This window comes from Coptis chinensis, chromosome 2, assembly GCF_015680905.1.
Source record: "Coptis chinensis isolate HL-2020 chromosome 2, ASM1568090v1, whole genome shotgun sequence".
NCBI classification, from domain to species: Eukaryota; Viridiplantae; Streptophyta; class Magnoliopsida; order Ranunculales; family Ranunculaceae; genus Coptis; species Coptis chinensis.
In genome coordinates, this window is record NC_141457.1 from 32,740,671 (window position 1) to 32,759,932 (window position 19,262).

A 19,262-nucleotide genomic window follows, 5' to 3' on the forward strand; every position below is an offset into this window, starting at 1 on the left:
CAAATAGTGAAATGGAATCTTAATTATATTCTTTGTTATGTGCTCTAATTAATCTAAAACAAGTTACTAAGGAGGTTAAGGTTGTTGGGGATATACTCCAGAGTAAAATAAGGATTGGCATGGAAACAATAATTCAAGAGATTGTTCATGGTGGGTTGAAAGGTGGTATGGAAAGTTCAGAGGTTGAGGTTGAGGTTGTGAAAGGACCTAGAACAAGGGGTAGAAGTTTAGAAGTTCAAGGTGTGAAAGGACATAAAAGAAAGGATATAAGTTCAGAGGTTGAGGTTGTGAAAGGACCTAGAACTAGAAGGCCAAGGAAGGCAAGCAATGCATATGCTGATGTTATACTGAAAACACCAACAAGGTCTTCATAAGTCTTCATAAGTAAAATATCTTCTAAGAGAAACTTGTATTTCAAATAGCCACCAGTTGCTGATAGTCACTACATGTGAACCTATCAGTTTCAAAATTACGAAATGACATTACTTTGATTCACAAACATATAAAGTCACTATAAAAACTTTGAAAATCCCAAAAAACTATAAGATTAATTATGATGTGAAAAACATAAGTCTTCATAAGTAAAATATCTTCTAAGAGGCACTTGTATTTAAAATAGCCACCAGTTGCTGATAGTCACTACATGTGAACCTGTCACTTTCAAAATTACGAAATGACATTACTTCGATTTCCAAACATATAAAGTCACTATAAAAACTTTAAAAATCCCAAAAAACTATAAGATGAACTATGATGTGAAAAACATAAGTCTTCATAAGTAAAATATCTTCTAAGAGGAACTTGTATTTCAAATAGCCACCATTTGTAAATAGTCACTACATATGAACCTGTCAATTGCAAAATTACGAAATGACATTACTGCGATTCTCAAACATATAAAGTCACTATAAAAACTTTGAAAATCCCAAAAAACTATAAGATGAGCTATGATGTGAAAAATATAAGTCTTCATAAGTAAAATATCTTCTAAGATGAACTTGTATTTCAAATAGTCACCAGTTGCTGATAGTCACTACATGTGAACCTGTCAGTTTCAAAATTTTGAAATGGCATTACATGGATTCCCAAACATATAAAAACTTTGAAAATCTTTACTTTGATTCCCAAATTATGAAATGACATTACTTCGATTCCCAACTATAAAAACTTTGAAAATCTAAAACGGTAACGAACAGTTAGTAATTGTACAGGAATGTATCAATAACTTTCTCATTTACACTCATACAACATGTTGCCCAACCCTCACCTACAATGACCTTTTCGAACGTCGACAAGCTGTGTGTGACCTTTTCAATGACGTCATAAATCTCTACATCTTCCAATTGATGAGTCCCAGTTAATTGTTGATCAAGCAGACCGTCTAGTAAATAAAACATTCATAATTGTCAGCTATAAAAACATGTACAGGCACTAACCATCTTCAGCATTGTTTCCATCTTGCTCAACATTCTGTAGGGCAATGTGACCCCATTTTAACTACCATCTTTAGCATTCTTCACCTATTGCTCAACATTTTGTTGGGTAATAATGTCCACCTCCCATAAAGTAGTTGACATATGTTTTGAAAGTAACTAATATATATATCTAAGAGAAACTTATTAGAAAAAATATACTAAAACAACACGAGCTCAGCATTCAACAAATATCATATATACATAACAAACAGATTCCTCAGTATGTAACTGACTCAAAAATCAACAAATTAAAACTTAGAGAAACTTAAAAGAAATATTGAAATAAAATAATCACCAACAGTTTGTAACTCGATCACAGATCAACAAATTACAACTTATAAGATAATTAATATGTCAAAAAATAAATAAATAAAAAGTAACCAATCACCACCAGTTTAGTACCAAAAATCATATTAGTTGTTGAGATATTATATGAAAATAACTACCATATTTATATATTACATTCAAGAAAAACTTTACACAAAATATATTGAAAAAAAACATAAGTTCACTTTCAAGTTCTTCTGAAGCACATATTCCACAATCATCATATCATTTTTTGTACAACTTCTAGTGTAACTAAACTAAATGATGGGTTAGTTTACCAATTATTGTTGAAATGACTTTCACATATATATAACTAAAGTTCAAATGAGTTAAGCAACAATGGGGACCTTGATAAAAGATAAAATGAATAGTTTTACCTACGAAATAAAGCGATGAAACTTACAAACGCAAGTAAAACTAAACTAAATTATGATGCCTATATTTATCAAAGTTTCTACTCTCAATTCTATCGAAATAGAGTGGAGTAACAAATTCGTTCCACTCCTAGTGCTCTAGCATGGAATGTTTTCTAGTCTAATTAGTCGGTCTTAAGTCAAATGAGAGCTTTACGAAGGGGAATTATACTACGATGCAATATGAAAAGCAATATGTTGAATGTCACTACGAAATATATGGAAATACTAATGTTCTTGAATCTAGATAAAGAATTAGAGGGGAATTGAATCCACCTCGAATCCAACTTAATCACCTAGAATAAACTGTTGTAATCCAATCCTTACGTTCTTACGGTAAGAATTGCTCGTTCTAATCCCTAATTAACATGGCATTTCTACTAATTATAACTAGCATGTGAGGTCGTCCACCCATTCTCATGGCGAAACACGACCTTCTAGAATGGAATAGACTCTACAACGCTTCTACACTATACAACTAAGTTTTCATTAAGGCTTCATCAACCCCTCTAATGGAGGTTTTAGCCTTAATTTATCAAACCATCATTTCCCATTGAAATTGAATACAACATATTACAAAGATTCTAACTTTATGAAATTTAACTAATCAATAATTGAAATCTAATTAATTAACTAAGAATGAAATAAGAACAAGAATTTAAACTAGATCTATAAATGCAAATGACAAAAATTGAAATTGAATAATAATAACTATTTTATTTATCTAATTAAATGACGAACAATCATTCAAGGAATTAAATAAAAACAAGATATGAAACTAATTAAATTAAACTAATTAAATCTAAGGAAAACTAGATCTAGAATTAATTAATGGAGGCTACTAATATAATCTTTAATCTAGGTCTAACTATCTACCATTAACAAAGAGTGAAGCTTTGGGTTTTATACATTCAGATCCAAAAATCGTGCATGGGCTTGGAGCCATGTTTTGGGCCAGAGAATCAGGCCCAAAACCCAATTCTTTCAGTCCAAAAAGGCCTCTTCAGCTGCAGTTGGCTTCAACAGACTTTTCGTCCACTTCTGCTCCTCTGATTGAGTCAAGGCTTAGACCATTGGAAATATCTTTCCGAGCCGGTCGTTTTGACATAAGGTAGGCCCCATTCCGAGGTCTGAGTCCAAAGATACGGCCTTCGGAAGTTCTGCTGACTTGTGTGTTGTTTCTGCCCGCGTCGACTTTTCAGCTTTTGACCAGGCTTTAGAAAGGCTTTATCTTCTTGAATCTTGGCCTTTAATCATGAAACTCCTTAGTAACCGACCTTTGCTCCTTTATCTCGCTAAAGTGGCACATTTCTGCACATAATGGACTTTGAAGCCTGAAATGCATAAAAACACGTAATCAGTATTAACTCTTACTTATTATTCACATAATTGGTCTAAAAGTATGATTGTTAAGGGGTTAAAACAACAGTTTTGGGCTCTTATCAAACCACCCCCAAACAGCATTTTGCTTGTCCTCAAGCAAAGATGAGAAATTAGAATAAGTGACCCAAAATGGAGTTCTATCTACTCTCGTTTCGCTGAGTGCGATTGCATTGACCATATGCAACAAGGCCTTAAACCACTAGGAATTCCCTAATGGATGAGTTATAGCCTCGTGAGAGTTTTCCAGTGAAGGTACTCACAAACTTCATCTATACTACAACGACTAAGAAATAAAACTATTGTTTCCTTATTCATGCTCTAAATTAACTATACCTCTCACTAGCAATGCATATAGAGTAATCAAGTAAAACCTAAGCTAATATATGCATAATAATCAATCATCTACTTAATAAACATATATACAATGAGTAATGCTATGAAATGCGTGAACGGGTCCGTTTTCAAACTTTGGAATAAGCGTCCTTAAGTAGGTTCTCACATAAAAGTCAAGACAAAAATCACTCTGATTTTTCCACTCAAGTTTTGCTACTCCAATTAATGCGTGGGCATACTTTACCTTACAATCTCAATGACACACAAGGAAGCCGAAGTTGATCAAACACATCTGCCACTTACTATCCCACTAACCTATTCCTAATTGAGCTAGAGGTCTTTATTAGGTGTTGCGGGGATTAGGAGATGGTTTAAGAAGGAAAGAAATGGATATTCAAAAGGGACAAGTCTGAGATAATAGAGTCTTCATATTATGTAACTAGAGAAAACCTTGTTATTTACTTTTGCTTCTACACTTTGTTTTCATCCTTAGCCATATTTTTATTTTTTCCTTTTTCTTTGGCTTTTGACTCCTTTTATTCTATTTTTTTTGGAGTTTTTATTTTATTTCTATTTTTATTTTTCTTTTCTTTGGATAGAAACTTCTTTTCTTTATTTTCTGAAGCAATTAACTAACTTTTGTTTACACAGGTTTTTCTCTTCTTCTTTCTTCCTTATTCTATTCCCAGACTTATCTAAATTGGGTAGGTTGAATTTTTTTTTTTTTATTTTGTTTTATTTTGTAACAGGGTAAAGGATTTGTGGTTTATGAAAGGGCTAATAAAAGGCTTAGTGGGGCGACTAGCGGAAAATATACTTAGGTCAGAATTTCTAGCAATATCGATCCAAAAAGGGCCTAAATTCTCTCTTAGGACATGGTATAGTGGTCAAGCAAGTGGACGTGTGATTTCTCTATTCGGAATATACTTCTCCCTTGTGTCATTTCTCAAATGTTTTACTCATATAAGGCTTTAGGCTATATTCTCACAGGATTTGTAGAATAAGTACTCTAGCCTAGATTTCAGAAACTTCATGCGCAAAAACAATCATAGATACTCATGTAATATATTTATAGATAGATGCAAAGATTATTACCTACATATTAACCTAAGTTTCTAAAAACTATTCTAATGCAAAAGCTACGTGAGACTTCTAGATTATTAAGAGCATAGAGAAAGAAACAATATCAATATTCCTAAGTGTATAGCATAAACTTTTTATTTTGATTTTTTTTAAGAGAAATAATAAGTAATATACAACCTAATATGTGCTTAACATTTACATCGTGTTTCTATACCACCCCCAAACAATTTGGGAGAAGGGGGTTCATGAAACAATTCAATAGCACAATTAAATTATGTAACTAACTAATTTTTATAATTTTTAACATTTTATAAATAAAAGTGCATAATTTACATCCTAAAAGTGTCTAATTTTTGCAAATGTTTCTATCCCACCCCCAAACAATCGAACGCTTTGTCCTCAAAGTGTAAAGAGATAAGAAAAGAATTTACCATAGAAACGTGGCAAAAATTGGCAGTACCTGTAACAGAAATATTGTAAAGATGATATGATAATATGAAGCACAATTAAACCGGTGCGTGCTAACTAACACAAACTCTCTTTGGAGTAAACATGACAGGCTTAGGGTGGCAACAAGATTTGAAATGAATACCAAAAATCGCCACCCCAAACAAAATTGGAAAACTCTTTTTAAGTTTGAAATTTTTGTTAGGCCTATACTCCGAAAGTTGGTATTGTACGAAAACTTGGGTCTTTTAAGGTCGATTCGAGACTTGCTAGATTACTATTTTTATAGCTTTAAACTTTTTACTTTTTATGAATTAGGTTTAATATAAAAGGAAAACAATAATGATAAAGACATAATTCACACCATGAGAAACATGACTCAAAACCAAGAAAACATGCAAGAGTGGAAAAGCGTGAATTATGTGAACCGTGGACTTAGGATCCGGTACTTTACAACCACACACTCCATAGGGAGGGCCGGTTACCTGAATGGTGCATTCACCAATATATGGAAATGAAAGGAAATTCACCAAACACAAAAATTGAGTCGTTTATAGTCGGATATTTCGAGACTTTATCTAAATATATGTATAAATATGCGGTTTATATCAACAACGAAATAGTTGTGGATCGTTCCATAAATAAATATCGCAGAAAACATATCCAAACACAATCAAGCACCAAGATTTCCTACGACGCTGACCCTAGTGGAATGAAAGCGAAGTCGGATAGACCTATAACATAACCGAAGCATGCACCTTATGTTTCATCTTTGAAACGAGAGAGGGGTGTCCTAGTGAATAAGTGTGGAAAAGCGAATGGTTGTGGAAAATATGGTGGATTGGGATAAGTTTTAGAGGGAAAGCATGGAAAAAATGAGGATGTGGGTTTAGCACAAAACTCATTCATCTTTGTAGTTTGGGACATCTCAAGTCTGAAAATGAAGGTGTCAAGTGGTTTATCCTTGGGAACTATTTGTTTACTAGGTGGATTTAAAAATCATGAAGCACGGGAGAAACTAAAGGATCGAAAGTGCAAACTCGAGGTTCCTTTGAAAAGGTGGAGGTGGGGAATATTGGTGATGGAAGGTGAATGATTCTCAGCTAGAGCTCTCAAGTCCATATCATCAGAAATCTTGATATATGCAAGACATTCCTCAATAGGTGGGTCAAAAGGATCACTGGGATAGAGATTGAAAAATTCATCTTCTGTCATAGCATCAAGGGATGAATGGTTGTTGGCAAGGGGGGACTCGCGAAGTGGTAAAGAAGCGGTGCAAAAGAGTTGTAGGAATTCTTCTTCGATTTCGTCTACTACCAAGGAGTCATTGTTAAAGTCGAAATTTCCGAAGGAAAGGAATTTGTTAATCTGTTTCTCTGGAAACATGTTTTTGAAGTAATCTTGAGCTAAGCTCTCGATCATGCTAACCTCTCCATTTGAAGATGAATCAAGATACTGTGTCCTCGTTTTGAAAATATTTACCTCAACAGAAAGATGGCCAAAGGACAAGGACATCGAACCATCGCGGCAGTTTATGAGCGCGTTGGCAGGAGCCAAGAAGGGACGCCCTAAAATGATAGGTACAGAGTCGTTAGTGACTTCGTGGTCGAGGATAACTAAGTAAATTTGGGTAGTAAAAAATTTGGACTTTAACCAAAGACGTTTTCAACCACACCCTTAGGATATTTAATAGACCGATCAACTAATTGCAATGTCATTTTAGTAGGTTGCATCTCCTCTAGACCTATTTGTTTATACAAATAAAACGGGAGTAAGTTAACACTAACCCCCATGTCTAGTAACGCGTCGTCGTCGTGTAAGAATCTCCTAAGGTGCATTGACTGATAGGGCGACCGGGGGTCCTTGTACTTAACAATTCCATTATTTTTAGGATAAAGTTGGGAACTGCTCGAGTTAGAAAGGCGCCTTTAGGTATGTTGGTCTTACGCCTAGTAGTGCACAACTCTTTAAGAAACTTAGCGTGATTAGGTAGCTTTTTAATTGCTTCGAAAAGGAAGGTTTATCGTTAGATTTTTGAAAACGTTCCTAATCTCCTCAAAGTTAGTATCCCCCGGGTTAGCATGGCTAATTTTCGAGGGAACGGTGGTTTCGGCTCTATATTTAGCGTATGGCTCGACTTGATGTGTAACCTTGGCTTTCTATTTCTTAGGTTGTAATTTAACCTGGTACCTCTACGATTGGTAGGTTCTTCCGGTTTCTATTTCGATTATCTAGTTCGATATCCGGTGTGGAGTATCTTGATGGGGTAACTATAGGCATAGTTACTTTGTTATCAACCACTCTTCCAGAACGGAGAGTGGTGACGGCATTTAGCTCACCTACGGTTGTAGTTTCCCTACTAGTATTACCGTTTACCTCAAAGGCTGTGTTTGCTGTTCTAGGGTTGGGTATCGCTTGGCCTGGAAACACGCCTTTTGGTTGGGCTTTCTCTTGGGCTAACTGTTGGTTTAAATTATTAACGGATTGTAGAATGTGTTGGTTAGATTGAGCCATGGTTTGGAAAAGTTGTTGGCTCACTTGTATGAAGGTGTCAAGACGATCCGGTTGTGTGGGTGTAGTAGTCACGGGTGGGTGACCGAACTATCTCGCGTTGATTATTTATGGGCGGATTGTGATAGTTATTATTTACCGGAACGATACCTCTATTAGCATTATAATTATTATAACTACATTGACCTTGTGCTTGACTTTGTCGAGGTTGCGCTTGATTGATATAATTATTATAATTACCCTGATCCTATCCTTGTTGTGGTGGAGCTTGGTTATAACTGTGTGTTGGCCAACATATTGATTATTGTACCCTGTAGGTGTGACTTGTTGGTTATTTCTCCAACTGAAGTTGGGATTTTGTCTCCAAGGGGCGTTAGGTTCACTATTAATGGAACAAGAATGTTCATAGGCTATAGGGACGATGGAGTCGGGATGCTCGGGACTCAACGAAACTACATGGATTTGAATTTACATTCATGACGAGGGGATAGGCTTTTGTTGTCTGAAATGGCCTCTACCTTTTTAGTGAGGGATTCAATTAGAGTTTTAAGCTCGGGGATCTGATTTAACCTCAAACATCTTGGTAGCCTTAATCGTTGAAGAAGAACTAGCGGAGCGGGATTAATCGTCACTACCCCCATTATTATTACGCTTTAGTCCGATCTTCCAAAAATTTATATGCCCTCGAGGCTCCTTTACTTAGGAAACTACCCCATTCATTATGTCTAGGACTTCTTTATGGTGGTGTAGAAGTCCTTTGAAAAGGCACCTAACTAACGTGTCTTTTGCTAGGTGATGGTGTGGACACTCTATAAGGAGATCGGTGAAACGATTCCAAGCCTCTGAAAATGATTCATGAGGATTCCGCCGAAAGAAGTGAATCTTGGAAAGCATTTAATCCGTCTTTAGGGGTAAAAATGTTCCATAAACAATTTGAACAAGTTTGGCCCACGAGTCCACAGAATTAGGCGCTTTGGGCGTTAACCAAGGCGCCTTTATCAGCTAAGGTGAAAGGGAATACCCTCAATTTAATTTGTTCCGCACCAACCGTAGGATGGGGGAATGTTGTAAGGACTTGTTCAATCCTATGCATGTGCTGATAAGGTTTTTCATGGTCTAAACCATGAAAAACGGGTAACAAATTAAATATATTTGGGGGGATGCGGAAATCCCCCACTGGGTCTGCTAGAACGATGCAAGATTTAGGGCTATCGCTCAAGGCTTTATAAAAGTCAGAGAGAGGAGTCTCTCTTTCTTCAGCCATAATATCAGGTGGTGTGTGTGAAATAGCAGCTAGAGGTGTAGTGGGTGGGAAACTAGATAGACTTGTTTGTTGACGTTGCCGTGTAATTATGTTAGTTGTTTTTCTTGACCCGGACCTTAATCTCATGCAAGACTAAGTCGAACTTAACTAAACATGCAACACTCCAAACAATTTTGATATACTAGTAGAAACCTCTAACTGGAGATGCGAGGTGTGGAAGAAAGGAATACTTGATTGCGTCCTTGCTTCGCTTATGAATTGCGTCTTGTTTCTGGCGTGTTCGATGTATATAACAAGTTAAAACACTGAAAAACTTGAAAAATCAAAATTGAAACAAACTGTGGAAATCCGCAAATTTCATCTTAGTGTGGTGCGCTTCGCATAGATAGTGGCGGTCGCTCCGGTTCGATAAGTGAGCGCGGGTCACGCTTGGTATGAGGGCGGTCGCTCAAGGTCCAAGAATCGAGGGAGGGTGGCTCGGGGTCCAGTATAGGCGCAGCGCCGGTCGCTTCGGTGTATATTTTTGTGGAACTTTTTCAACACTGAAATGGACAACCACAGTATGAATCAAACAAGGGTGGGTGGGTTTAATGGGACTTAAAAATGACTAATTCTACTATGAAAACAATGCTAAAGTGCAACTAAGATGGCAGCGGCGCCATTTGATAAAAGATCAAATGAATAGTTTTACCTACGAAATAAAGCGATGAAACTTACAAACGCAAGTAAAACTAAACTAAATTATGATGCCTATATTTATCAAAGTTTCTACTCTCAATTCTATCGAAATAAAGTGGAGTAACAAATTCGTTCCACTCCTAGTGCTCTAGCATGGAATGTTTTCTAGTCTAATTAGTCGGTCTTAAGTCTAATGAGAGCTTTATGAAGGGGAATTATACTACGATGCAATATGAAAAGCAATATGTTGAATGTCACTACGAAATATATGGAAATACTAATGTTCTTGAATCTATATAAAGAATTAGAGGGGAATTGAATCCACCTCGAATCCAACTTAATCACCTAGAATAGACTGTTGTAATCCAATCCTTACGTTCTTACGGTAAGAATTGCTCGTTCTAATCCCTAATTAACATGGCATTTCTACCAATTATAACTAGCATGTGAGGTCGTCCACCCATTCTTATGGCGAAACACGACCTTCTAGAATGGAATAGACTCTACAACGCTTCTACACTATACAACTAAGTTTTCATCAAGGCTTCATCAACCCCTCTAATGGAGGTTTTAGCCTTGATTTATCAAACTATCATTTCCCATTGAAATTGAATACAACATATTACAAAGATTCTAACTTTATGAAATTTAACTAAACAATAATTGAAATCTAATTAATTAACTAAGAATGAAATAAGAACAAGAATTTAAACTAGATCTATAAATGCAAATGACAAAAATCGAAATTGAATAATAATAACTATTTTATTTATCTAATTAAATGACGAACAATCATTCAAGGAATTAAATAAAAACAAGATATGAAACTAATTAAATTAAACTAATTAAATCTAAAGAAAACTAGATCTAGAATTAATTAATGGAGGCTACTAATCTAATCTTTAATCTAGGTCTAACTATCTACCATTAACAAAGAGTGAAGCTTTGGTTTTTATACATTCAGATCCAAAAATCGTGCATGGGCTTGGAGCCATGTTTTGGGCCAGAGAATCAGGCCCAAAACCTAATTCTTTCAGTCCAAAAAAGTCTCTTCAGCTGTAGTTGGCTTCAACAGACTTGTCGTCTACTTCTGCTCCTCGGATTGGATCAAGACTTGGACCATTGGAAAGCTCTTTCCGAGCCGGTCGTTTTGATATAAGGTAGGCCCCATTCCGAGGTCTGAGTCCAAAGATACGGCCTTCGGAAGTTCTGGCGACTTGTGTCTCTTTTTTTACGCCAACTTTTCAGCTTTTGACCGGGCTTTAGAAAGGCTTTATCTTCTTGAATCTTGGCCTTTAATCACGAAACTCCTTAGTAACCGACCTTTGCTCCTTTATCTCGCTAAAGTGGCACATTTCTGCACATAATAGACTTTGAAGCCTGAAATGCATAAAACACGAATCGTCGATTAACTCTTACTTATTATTCACATAATTGGTCTAAAAGTATGATTGTTAAGGGGTTAAAACTACAGTTTTGGGCTCTTATCAGACCTTAAGTGAGAGAAAAGGGGTAACTTAAGATTATCCTAACTTAGCGATCTAGTGCACCTTATTTTCCTAAATAGCTCTTTTTAGACTAGATTTCTAGATCATATCCTCTGCTCATCTCATTTCTTTCCTTTCTAGGTGGCTTCAGACCAACTGAGAAGAAGAGTACATATCTTTTTTGTTAAGCTTTTAGATATGGCTTCATCCTCATCATCCCACCCCACCCCACCTCCACCTTTCTTATGGAGTTCTCTGTTTTAGAACTCAAACTCAGCTTCTTCAGCTACCACATCTTTAAATTATTTTTCACCCATCATAGAAGATGGCGTTGTTGTTGTATCACAAGACCTTATCGATGAAGGTATCAATAAATGGAAAGACACCTTGGTTGGGTATTTCCTAGATAAGATAATGTGGTTTCCCTTTGTCAAGAGTACTTTGGAAAAAGTCTGGAAGCTCAAAGGATCTATGGAGATAACAAAGGATAGAGATCTATTTTTCATCACCTTTTCTACGATTGAGGACAAACAGATGGTGCTGGAAGGTGGTTCTATATTCATTGCAGGGAAGATATTTGTTGTTCGGTCATGGTCACCAAAAGTTGAAGTGCAAAGAAACAATGTAAGCACAATACCAATTGTTTCGACCCCCACATACGTGGCCAACGTCCATTTAATCGTCAAGGCTAAAGCCTAATTTGCAATACCATGGATCAATGTACAGGCCCATTAACTCATGTATCTAAGGCTGAACCTCAGCCACATGGCTTGCTACTAATGTACATTGATTTATGTCCAGATTCATTTCTTATCAAAGCGATAATTATCAGATGAAAGTTATAGTCTATCACAATTACTCTAGCTACAAGATTACTTGAGCTACAAGGACTCTCTACTCTACCTATATAAATACCAAACTATTTTTCATAAGGAACTACGTTGAAACTTGATCCCTAGATAATAGATCTTGGGTACGTAGGCAGCCATTATTTGGTTCAGTTTCATCTCCCCCAACATCAAATTCCTCTGTTGCTTAGTGCGTTCTTTACCATTGCTCTCGTTGTGTTGAAGCAGTTTACTGTCGAAACATAATTGGCGCCGTCTGTGGGGAGAGAGAAAGACAGTCACCGGTCGAAGCTAATTGTGCGTGCTGCCAAAAATCTCTAACTCCAACAAGGGACAATGGAAGTTTGATTGCAGAAGAACTTAATGATAGAGAGTCAAGGGATGTCAGAATTTAAAATTTGATGATCAAGGAAGGGTACTTGATAAGTTATGAAAAAACGTCATCCCAGACAATTTTGACATGATAGGAAAGACCGACATCCCAGACAAGTAGTACCTGACAGGGGAGGCCGACCTTGCTAATTTGGGGAAAATCGCCATCCCAGGCAGGTCCGACCTAACCAAAAAAAAATATCAAAAACTATAGAGAAGACCTTCTACCTAGACCGGACTAACCTGACAGGGAAGGCCGACCTCGCAGATTTGAGGAAAATCGCCATCCTAGGCAGGTCCGACCGGACAAGGAAAAAAGGCGTCACGGAAGAAAGTATAAGGAAAACCTTCATCCCAGACTAGACCAACCTGACAGGGAGACCGACCTCGTAGATTTGAGAAAAATCGCCATCCTAGACAGGTCCGACCAAACAGGGAAAGAAGGCGTCACGGAAGAAAGTATAAGGAAAACCTTCATCCCAGACTGGACCGACCTGACAGGGAGACCGACCTCGTAGATTTGAAGAAAATTGTCATCCTAGACAGGTCCGACCAGACAGGGAAAGAAGGCATCACGGAAGAAAGTATAAGGAAAACCTTCATCCCGTGATCGGATCGACTCGAGGGGAAGGCCGACCTCGCAGATTTGAGAAAAATTGTCATCCCAGACAGGGAAAGAAGGCGTCACAAAAGAAAATATAAGGAATACCAATATCCCAAACGAGACTGACCTGACAGGGAAGGCCGACCTCGTTGACCTGAGGAAAATCGCCGTCCTAGACAGGTCTGATCTGATAAGGAAGGAATGTGTCACAGAAACAACTAGAGGGAAGACCATAATCCCAGACAAACTACCAACCTAGATAGGCTGGTTACACGCAAAGAAAAAGACAATCTCCAGTCGGACCCGAACGTGTGTACCGCCTAAAATCTTTAACTCTTGTAAGAGGTAATGGCAGGTGTCATCTTCCACATAGGCTCGATCGGGGGCGTCTGTCTGTTTAAATCTTCTGAATGACATGGATTTCACCCCACTTAATACGAAGTCCCTGTGATGTAACTTCCCACTCCTCATAAAGTTCATCTGAACCTTAACGAAGCTTGTCCGATTCATCCGTATCTGTTGCCACGAATTTCCGAACTGGTGGACGCCACTTCGGGCTTCCAACACCTATCTTTCATGGATGCTTCTTCAGGGTACTACCAGATATCTTTGAATGTGGATGACCAAGAGTTCACCGACCAAGGCATTTTCTGCTACACTATTGTGCCTTTTGGTCTGAAAAATGCCGGTGCAACCTACTAAAAGCTTGTCAATACAATTTTTTCCGATCTGCTGGGAAAAATAATGGAGGATTATATCAATGATATAGTCGTTAAATCGAAGCATACTGGTGATCATCTTTCCGATCTTCAACTTGTTTTTGATAGGCTTAACAAGTATAACATGAGACTCAATCCCGCCAAATGTTCTTTTGGCCTCTCTTATGGAAAATTTCTGGGATACCTCATGACTCGTAGAGGTATTGAGGCTAATCCTGATCAGATTTGCGCCGTTATTGATATGCCATCACCAAAAAATAAGAAGGAAATTCAATGACTTACTAGTCGGCTTGCCGCTCTTCATAGATTTATTTCTAAATATTTCCGATCATTGTCATCCCTTCTTCCAGACTTTAAAGAGGGCGGCAACTTGGAACGTTGATTGTGAGATGGCATTGCAACAACTTAAGAAATACTTGGTCAGTCCTCATATATTGACAAGTCCTTCAACAAGTCAACCTAGTGGCATATACCTGGCAGCTACAACTCAAGCTGTTAGTGTTGTTCTTTTCATTGATGATGTCTTTTTTATCAGTAAGACTTTAACCGGAGCTGAGTCTCGTTATTCAAAGATGGAAAAAATTACACTTGCATTGGTTCATGTCGCTCGCCGATTGAAACCATACTTCCAGGGGAGGTTGGTCATAATTTATACTGAAAATCCCTTACGCAAGATCTTTCGTAATGCACAGGAATCAAGTAGATTAGCCGAATGAGAAAGTTATCTTAATGCATATAGCATTGTCTTTGAAAGTCGTACTACTGAAAAAGGACATGCTCTGGCTTCTTTGATAGCTGATTTTCCGATTGATGATTCTCCTATTAACGATTTCTTGCGCCAGGAAGAATCTATGGAAGACGTTCTGCCGCCAATAACTGGCGCCGACGAAGACCAACATGAAAACGCAATTCTTAATCCCATTGACCTATGGATTGTTTACTCAGATGGCTCCCATAGTAAATCTGGGTCTGGAATTGGATGCGTTTTTGTTAAACCCGACGAAGAAAAGATTGGGAAATCTGTGCGACTTGGCTTCGCCACTTTAAATAACGAAGCCGAGTATGAGGCTGTCATTTGTGCCTTGAGAACAGCTTTGACACTGGGGCCGCGAAAGCTCCAGTTATACAGGGATTCTCGCCTTGTTGCTAATCAATTTGGTGGGTCTTTTGAAGCAAGAGATGAGTGTATGGCGGCTTATCTTAGTTTGATATATAGTCTTGCTCGACAATTTGGTAGCATCTCTATCACTCAAAGACCCCGAAATGACATACGTCATGCAGATTCATTGGCTTATCTCTCCGCCGTCGTTAGAAGCGAAGGGTCAAGACACATCACTTTTGCAGTCATCTTTTCGTCAGTCTAAGTTTGAACGTTTTTGTGCTCGCTTAGTTCATTACTATCATTACAAAAAAAATCTAACGAAGTTACCACATTTAGCTTTGTCAGTCTAAGTTTGAACGTTTTTACGCTCGCTTAGTTCATTACTATCATTACGAAAAAATCTGACAAAGTTACCACATTTAGCTTTGTCAATCTAAGTTTGAACGCTTTTTACGCTCGCTTAGTCATTACTATCGCTACGACAAAATCTGACGAAATTACTACATTTAACTTCGTCAGTCTAAGTTTGAACGTTTTTACGCTCGCTTAGTTCGTTACTATCGCTATGACAAAATCTGACGAAGTTACTGCGTTTAACTTCGTCAGTGTAAGTTTGAACGCTTTTACGCTCACTTAGTCCATTATTATCGTTCCGACAAAATCTGACGAGGTTATTACGTTTAGCTTCGTCAGCCTAAGTTTGAACATTTTTATGCTCGCTTAGCCTAATTTTGCAAAGTTAAGTACGCATTGGAGTCGTTTTTCTCTACATGGGGGCATCTCGTTCTATTTCATTTCAACTATATAAATCTACAACATTGTCAATTTTCCGCAGGTATGTTATCTGACACAACAACAATATTCAATAGCAAACCCATCTTTATTTTTATTTTTCATCAAAAGAAATTCTAGCTCTATGGTATTACATTCACACGATTAGCTAATCAATTGTCTATGTCAATTGTCTTACGGTTGCTCAATTAAATCTTTGTTTTCTTCTTCGAAATCTGCATTCGCTTCGCTTAGCACTTTCGGTTAAATATCTTCCGCATTCATTATTTTTTCTAAGGCATTGCGCCGCTCTTTCTCAACGAAACTTTCCGTCAGCTTCATTATTTTTTTTTAAGGCATTGGACCGATATTTCTGAGAGACACTTTTCGTCGATTTTTCTGAGCGAAAATTTTCTCCGACTTCTTTATTTCTTCTGCGGCATTGTGGCGCTTTCACCCTGAGCAAAACATTTCTTCAGCTTCTTTATTTTTTCTAAGGCATTGAGATCTTTCCACTCGAAATTTTTGTCAATATCTTTTGCTTGTAATTCCTCCGTTTCAACCTGCGACAAAAATACAAATCTTTTCATCAGTCTTTTAGACTTAACCAAAGTTTTAAGATAACTGATAAAAAATACTAACATACCTATTTAATGCTGTCGACAATCATTGATTCCGCTTAAAGTATTTTTTGAGCTCATCCACGGTGAACGACACTTTTTCTTTAGCCATTGTTTTTCGAATAGTCACCCCGACATTCTCTATCATTCTTTCCTTTATAATCCGGTTCTTTTATATTTCTCGCTCGCGCGCAAGCCTTTTTTTTCTAAGGCATTGTGCCGATCTTTCTCTGAAATTTTTTCGACGATTTCATTATTTTTCTCGTGCAGCCTTTGTGTTGATCGTTCTACAAGAAATTTTCTGAGCGAAATTTTTTGACGGTTTCGTTATTTTTTCTAAGGCATTGAACCGATTTTTCCGAGTGAGTTGAAACTTTCCGACAGCTTCATTATTTTTTCTAAGGCATTGAGCCGATCTTTTTCAACGAAAATTCTGTCAGGTTTTTTAATTCTTCTACGACATTAATTGACACCTTTCTGCACGAAACTTTTCTCCGTCGACTCTTTGTGAATATATTTTACTCATAAACCCACCATTTCTCCGTGCGGCGAAAATTCGCATTACGTCAAATTTTTGAGCAAATTGAAAATTATCTTCATCTTCTTTATTTTTTCCAAGACATTGAGATCCTGTCGAGCAACTCTTTTTCGTGGCCTATTCCCGTATAATACAGTTGTTTCTACCTGCGGCACAAAAAAAATAAAAAAATAAAAACTTTTCGTCAGCTCAGTTCTTCCTACCAAAGTCGACAAGTCAACGATTATATTAACTAAAAGCAAGGGCAAACCCAAACAATTCCTCGCCACATGTTCGGTTCAGTATACTCCAGCATCCCTTTTCTCAACATCTCGATTTCTTTCCAAGGTTTATCTTTCTTCTCCTAACTGAGAATGAATTTTCTGGCTTGGTCTGCAAACTTCCACTTTCAACGTTTCCTTTTTTTTTTTTTTCTTCTCCTAAAAGTTAAGTACAACCTCCCCTTCTAGCTCCTCACTTCGCATGCAATCTTCTTGTACATTTTGTTCCACTATTATTAAGACAAGCAAAATCGAGTGGAAGTGGAGGAATGAAAGGTATGAAATGGGTCGGAAACATATGTCAAAAGCTTGAAATTATGTTCGAGGAAGTGGAGGAAAAACTATGCCTGGATGCTAACTTTGTCGAAAGTCAAGTGGAGACAGTTGGTGTCAATGTCAATAAATTTTTTTTTTGGAATGGAATCGCATGATTTCCTACCTCCATCTTGCACGCCTCCTGCACATGAGATAGATTCGGTTCATCTGTAGAGTGAAAAATGGTATTAGCATAGATCATTTAGGAGGGAAGCCCTCGATAAGGATTACCGTGTCGATTGGTTCTTCAATGGAAAATTCATGTCAATCCTCTAAATCCATCAAGATCGTAACGTCAAAGATGGAGATCTGCTTCTTCTTCTTCTTCGTAGACCTCATAGGTCATAGGGGGTGAAAGTGGTTTGGAAATTACTTTTGATGAAAATTACATTCTTAAGATATCAAAACCAACTAGTGAAGAGGAGGATTCATAAAGATTGAGAAACATCCTCCTTGGTCGCCGATGTGGGTGCTCCTATTGGGAATCAAGCATCATTATCGGCAGTTCTCACAACACAATTCATATCGTTCACGAAGCTTCTTTAAACCCGCGCCAAGGGGATAGGTTCTAACTCAACTGTGAAAGAGGGTGAGGACATCCGGATACATGAGCTGTCATGTTTAGGTCTTGAAGGAAATATTGTCTATGAGTTGTCTGTTTAGGTCTTGAAGGAAATATTGTGCGTGTGGAACCACCATCATCCATTTTACTGAAATCAGCAATGAAAGTCATGAAAATGCATGCGAGTGTGAGCAGTTTTTTCTGACGTCTTGAAGAAAATCAAAAGGAAGCACGAGACACTCGTAATTTTCAGAATATAGAAATATAAATCTAAACTTTATTCTTCAAGAATCATTATTATCACCATGTGTCGCCTGGGAGGTAATATTGTGCAGAGATATAAAGCAAGCCATTAACTGCGCTGATTACTTTTTAACGAAAGATATCGAGATAATTCACTATAATCTGAGTTCTTATCTACTTCACACTCTTATCTAATCCGAACTCTTATCTAATCCAAAACCTTTAAATCCAATTCGTATTTAACTTCCTTTTCTTTCTGTTATTATTAGACTGCCCCTACACTTAATTTTAAATGTCTAAATTCTAAATATCTCTATTCCGCTGGTATGCGTCGTTGAAATCAATTTTCGTATTAGTACATAATGCGTTCGGTATAGTTTCGACTATTAATTTTTTTGCAATTTTTTTTATGTGCATCTTTTATTTTTTCTGTGCATTTTCAGTCATCTTTTATTTAACTGCATGGCGTCCCGTATACATTAGTTTGACATTATTTCGTTCCCGATAATTCACAAATTTTTCCCGACTGTCCATTTTCCTATCGTTTACGTTCACACAACATTTTGTTATACATTCCGCTCATTCTTTTCTTATTCCGTTTTTTTCTTGATTTTTCCTCTCTTCTTTGTCATATGAACTTTGTTCGCATGCCAAAGAGGGGGCGGTGTTTCGACCCCCACATACGTCGCCAACGTCCATTGGTAAGGGTCTCCACTTTATTCGTTTAATCGTCAAGGCTAAAGCCCAATTTGCAATACCATGGATCAATGTACAGGCCCATTAACTCATGTGTCTAAGGTTGAACCTTAGCCACATGGCTTGCCACTAATGTACATTGATTTATGTCCAGATTTATTTCTTATCAAAGAGATAATTATCAGATGAAAGTTATAGTCTATCAATTACT